General features: G+C 54.1%; 1 long non-coding RNA gene across 1 annotated transcript; it reads right to left on the bottom strand.

The window, feature by feature from the left end:
• Window positions 1-1,003: 1,003 nt before the first annotated feature.
• On the bottom strand, window positions 1,004-3,200 carry LOC130158699 (uncharacterized). The gene is made up of 2 exons (XR_008825458.1): window positions 3,068-3,200; window positions 1,004-2,272 (listed from the first exon to the last, which is right to left on the bottom strand). It is a non-coding gene; the product is annotated as an uncharacterized LOC130158699 (long non-coding RNA).
• Window positions 3,201-6,000: the final 2,800 nt, after the last annotated feature.

Raw genomic sequence — 6,000 nt, 5'->3', positions numbered from 1 at the left:
TAAACATTGCAGAAGTACAGATGCCAATTACTATTGTGATCTTAGGAACCATAGAGAAAAATATTTCTCCTACTTTCCTAAAGATGAGTTTAGTTATTTTTTTTCAGGTCAAGTTTACTGGTGGCACAGAAGTAATCACAATATCATCTGTTGTCCTGGCACCATTGTTAAAAAAAACATGCTTAAGAAAGAAACAGGCTGCTGAGGGGGTGGAAGCACCCATCGGGAGACCGGGTCTTGTAAGGAGGCACCATGCTGGGCAGGAACAGCCTTGAAAGACTGCAGCCCATGGATGACCCATGCTGCAGTAGGGACACTACGAGACAGAGCTGCAGGAAAACCTGAAAAGGCAAAGACCATCTGCAAAAAAGGGCAAGAAGCAAAGCGTGGGAGAGGAAACCAGGAAAAAGCAAAGGGCATTTGAGAGAAACCATTATGCACATGATCCTGACATCCTGTACTGCCTATCACCTCCCTGTGGAACTGGGATGGATTTAATAACCTACAGCGTAAACAAAGCAAGCTTACACTAGGAAGTAGGGAGGAGCCGTGTTTGAGTTAAGGTGACCCTGGGGAAGGGAGAGGAAGAGTGTTAAGTGCTTGATTGATTGTGGGTTTTTTCCCCTGTACCTGACTTGGTGATCAAAAAATCAGTGTTAATTAGCAGTAAATTAAAGCAAGTAAAAACTCTCCAAGTTGAGACTGTTGTTTGTCACATATACACATAATGGTGAAAAAGTAGATTGCATATGTAGCACTAAAAAAAAAATCAACAGTGACTGAAAGCTTGTACAGCTTAATTTCTGAAACTAAGACTGATATTAGGCACCAGCTGTCTTAGAACATCTGTATTTTAGCTTGTCAGCCTGAGAAAGCTAATATTTGCAAACAGCCACATTTATTATAAAAGTGTTAGATTGTTTCCACCACCTACCTCATACAGGAATAAATACTTTCTTAAGTAATAGGATTTTTTTGTAAGGGAACACCAGGACATAGTGTGTACACTACTCTGTTTTGATTTAATTTAGTCCTTAGCATTTGCTTCGTTTGAAAGTAATTAGAAATTACAAAATACTTTTCCAAAAGCATATAGAAGTGGTTTTACTACAGTTTTATTGTCCAGACGCATTTAAATAAAACACTTCTCCCATATACAGAATCTGTAGGAACACCCTTATGAGTTCGCACCCTCTGCACCACAAACTTCTCTTCCTCCTTAACTTTTATATTTAGAGGTAGGACCACTGGTTTTAACAGTGCGCTCAAATGCAGTTACATGCATATGTATTTAGAGGCTTGTGGCACTAGGGTTTTTTACTTTGTTGAGTTGAGTGATCATAGATCACTTAAGTAAAACCATTTTCTGAATGTTCTTGAGGAGAGTAATCTGTTGCTATGCCTCCAAATATCAAAGGAAAGACACACACCCCCACCCCATTCTGCAAACAAGTCTGAAGATTCACATTCTTCCTTCAATGTGATTTAAGAGCTGTGAGATCAGCCACCAGGAAAGATACAAATTGGTAATGACTTTCTTTTTCCAAATGAGCATATTCTGAAGAAATGCCCTGTGAATGAAGTGATAACACAGACATCATTGTAGCCATCTTAAAGAAAATAACATCTTAAGAAGCAAATAGGAGCACATATGTGGAATCAGGCAGTTTATGGAGTCACCAAGCTAAAATATTATGTCTTTCTTTTGTATATTCTGTGGTAGTGTTAATTTTCCTAACACCTTGACAGATTACAAATGCTGAAATAGGCAATTCTTTCCTCTCCCTTAGCCTATTTTCTATGGCTTTTAACCAAAATTATAAGCAAGAGTCCATATTTCAGACTCAAACCTTGTCTTTTCTTTGAAAAATGCATACCACTTTGTGTTTTCCTGTGTTGGCTTTAAGTTTTCAGTTCATCTATGTAATTGCACACAATTTATCACTTTATCTCAGATTTTCTTTATGCTTTTAGTGTAGGACATCAAATATGAGGCTGCAGCAGTGAAAATCTTACTGCCTCCTATGCTGTTGCTACTGTCTTTACTACCAACTTCCTTGACAACTCAGGAACAATCATCTGCATGATGGTAGGAGTGATTAAAACATCTAGTAGGCAGAAGTCATGCATGTCCCTACCCCTAAGTACAAAAGTTATCCCTTCACAGGCAGCAGTCTGACTCACAAGCACAAGGCACATGTGGAAAAGTAACATCTAGATTGACCTTCCGTTTAGCTCCCCTTGATTTGTCAACATACAATTCCAGACGAACCTAAGTACAAAGGAAAAACAAAAGAGCCCCGTTTCACTGGGAAGCAAATCCAAAGGCCTCTTCCCCTCGGCTGCTCCGGCCCAGGAGCTGACTGTCATGACACAGGATCAGCGAGACACCTGAGCTGCTGCCTCCCAACCCTCCCCGGCAGTTAAACGCTTGCCCTTTGCAATACTTTTTAGAGAAATCAGCACTCGGGGGCGAGGAGTGGGGATTCCACCGCCGGCTTGCTTCTCCTTCCCTTGCCCGCTCGCAGGGGCTGAACAGGCTCCTGAGCCACCCCCCTGCGACAGCGTTACCGCAGGCCCCAAGGCAGCCTCTGCGGCCCCAGCCCGCTGCCACGGCCCGGCCAGCGGCTGGGGGAAAGACAAAGCCTCGCGCAGAGCTGCGGCGGCTGCAGCGGCTGCCCGGGCAGCCCGGAGGCGGCGGGGGGGGCGGCAGGGCGCCGCGGGCCGACCCCCCTCCCGGGCCCCGCTGCCACAAGGGAGCACCGGGGCCGCCCCGCCGCCGCTCCTCGCCTCCTCGCTGAGGTAGCGGTGCAGCTCCGAGAAAAAAAAAAAAGGCAGCACCGTGAGCAGCCCGCTGACCGCCGCCACTGCCGGGGAGACGAGAACCGCCGGCAGCCCCGCCGGTCCCGGGCCGGGCCGCCCGCCTCAGCCCGTCCGCCGCCGGCACCAGGCGCTCCCTGCCGCGGCCGAGCGCCGGCCCGCCACGTCCCCCCCAGGCGGCCGCTGCCCGACGGCCGCGCCCGGGCTCGCCCACCGGTCCCCGGCCGCCCACAGTCCGACCGCTCACCCAGCGCGCCGGCGCACGCCCCGGCCCGAAAGTCTTCCAGGCTCCCGGCGAAGGCCCCGCTCCGCCACAGCCGCCCCAGGGTGCCGCGCGGGCCGGAAATGAACCCACCTTCCGGGGCCGGCCCGGCCCGCCCCCGCCCTCCCGGCCCGCCCCCGCCCTCCCGGCCCGCCCCCGCCCTCCCGGCCCGCCCCCGCCCTCCCGGCCCGCCCCCGCCCTCCCGGCCCGCCCCCGCCCTCCCGGCCCGCCCCCGCCCTCCCGGCCCGCCCCCGCCCTCCCGGCCCGCCCCCGCCCTCCCGGCCCGCCCCCGCCCTCCCGGCCCGCCCCCGCCCTCCCGCCCCGCCCCCGCCCTCCCGCCCCGGCCCCGCCCTCCCGCCCCGGCCCCGCCCTCCCGCCCCGCCCCCGCCCCCCCCGCCCCGCCCCCGCCCCCGCCCGCCGGCCCCGCCCCCGCCCTCCCGCCCCGGCCCCGCCCCCGCCCGCGCCCGCGCCCACGCCCACGGCCCGCCCACCGCCCCCCCCCCGGCCCGCCCCCGCCCCCGCCCGCCGGCCCCGCCCCCGCCCCGCCGGGCAGCGCGGCCCGGAGCCGGCCGAGGAGGGGCTGCGGCTGCCGTTCCGCGCCGGGGCGGGCAGGGGCTCGGTGCCGCCGCGGGCTCCCCTCGGCCTGCCGGCCCCCGGGGCTCTGCGGAGGCCGCCCGCGGGGCGCGGGCTGTGCCCACAGCGGCTGCCTGGGGGAGGGGGGGGCGGGGAGAGGCAGGCGGAGGAAAGACCCCGCTCCCTTGTCCCACCTTCCAGCCCTGCCGCGTACTCCGCACCCCTTCATTCCGGTAACGCTTCACTTTTCCCTCACACGGAACGGCTATGGGCTCAAGAGGTTAAACCGTGCAGCAGCTCCTAATGGCTTACTTGTGCAGGGGAAAACTTGTATGAGCTTTTCTTAAGCCACACATTCACAGCAGTCGCTTTGTCCTACTCAAAAAGTGCACTCCTGCAAAATCGCTTCTATTTCAATAAAATATATTTAAAATCGCTGTTACTAACGTGCTTCCAAATGCAAACAGAGCAAATGCACCCCTGTTTCCCACAGCAAAATGGAATGCGTCATGCAGAAAGCATTTAACAGCTTGAGCCACGTGGGTGCTTTTGCATACGGAGGCAATAAGCATTAATGCCCGGGCTGCGAGTGGGCAAAGGGCAGAGCGAAGGGAACCCCGCAGCCGCAGCGAGCGCTCCCGGGGTCCGGTGGTGTAAACTGGGCTGAGATCCCGCCCAGTGCTCGCCCGGCCGGTGCTCAGCACAGGGCTGGTGGGGCGCTGCTGCCATCTAGCGACAGAAATTGGGTACTGCAGAAGGGTTTAGGGTTGGTTAGAGTTAGGGTCAGGGTCAGGGTTAGGGTTAGGGCTGGGGTTAGGTTAGGGTTAGGGTTAGGGTTAGGTTAGGGTTAGGTTAGGGTTAGGGTTAGGGTCAGGGTCAGGTTAGGGTCAGGGTTAGGTTAGGGTTAGGGTTAGAGTTAAGGTTAGGGTTAGGGTTAGGTTAGGGTTAGGGTCAGGGTTAGGGTCAGGGTTAGGGTTAGGGTCGAGTGGGGGAGATGGGTCGAGTGGGGGGGAGGGGTCCTGTTGGGGGGGTGGGGTCGAATGGGGGGGTGGGGTCAAGTAGGGGTCGGGGTCGAGTGGGGATGTGGGGTCGAGTGGGGGGGTGGATTTGAGAGGGAGGGTGGGATCGAGTGGGGGGGTGGGGTCGAGTGGGCACGTGGGGTCAAATGGGGGGGAGGGGTCAAGTCGGGGGTGTGGTGGAGTCGGGGGGTGGGTTCGAGTGGGGATGTGGGGTCGAGTTGTGGAGTTGGGTTGAGTCGGGGGTGGTGTCCAGTGAGGGGTGGGGTCGAGTCGGTGGGTTGGGTCGATTCGAGGGGTGGGGACGAGTGGGGGGGTGGGGTCGATTTGGTGATTAAGGTCGAGTGTGGGGTGGTGTCAAGTGTAGGGGCTGGAGTCAGTTGGGGTTGTGGGGTCGAGTCGGGGTGTGGGGTCGTTTGGGGGGTGGGGTCGAGTGGGGGGGTAGCACGTAATTTATTAGGTGTCCCTAAGCAGTTAGGGGTTTGTTCTCAATGTTGAAACAGAGCAAGGTCTTAAAAAGATCAGTCAGGATGGGTTTGGTACAATGCTCTGGGTGATGCTCCGTTTGTGTGAGGTAAGATGAAAAACTTTGTGTTGAGATAAGGTGAAGACGGCATGGCTGGCCTGTTCCGTTCCACTGACGGTGTTAAAGTTAAGGAATGTAGTCTGAATAATTAGAAAAGGTTCCACTGACCACGTTAAAGGAATGTACTCTGAATAACTAGAAAAGGTAAGGTGAGCACCTGAAGGAGATAAGGAGACCCTGAGTCAAGAGATCGTTGAACAAAGAAAACTGAAAGGTTTACTCCACCTAGATCCCACCTATTATGAATAGAATGATTAGATGTAGAAATCAAACGAATGTGTATGTAAAGATGTTGTAACCTCTCATGAAAACTATAAATTACCTGACTTTTCACTGAAAACTTTGGGGCTAGTTTGTCCGGTGTGAACCAGCTGCTACTTACAGACAAAATTTGTCTCGGAGCCGTTACTCTGTGCCATTTTGGCATCAATGTTTAAAAAGGTGCAGCTGAATGTTATGGGATTTTCCCCGATGTTTTGAAGGAGTGCTCCGAAGTACTTTGTTTGTCTCCTTCCTGCAATGGCACATTTCCCTGGCAGATCAGTAGCATCTCTCTTGGGCAGCACAGCTGGCCAGATGTCACTCCCAATTATGTAACAAAAACCCCCACCCTAGTCAAATTATAACTGTATTTTGGAGATGGGTAATTTAATAGTACCAGTTCACAGCTATGCAAGTTCCAATAGTGCAAAACAAAAATCAAACACTTCCACACTGTAAGTATTTTTATTGGATGCACATAA

This window comes from Falco biarmicus, chromosome 14 (assembly GCF_023638135.1).
Source record: "Falco biarmicus isolate bFalBia1 chromosome 14, bFalBia1.pri, whole genome shotgun sequence".
NCBI classification, from domain to species: Eukaryota; Metazoa; Chordata; class Aves; order Falconiformes; family Falconidae; genus Falco; species Falco biarmicus.
This window is presented reverse-complemented; position numbering and strand designations above follow the sequence as displayed.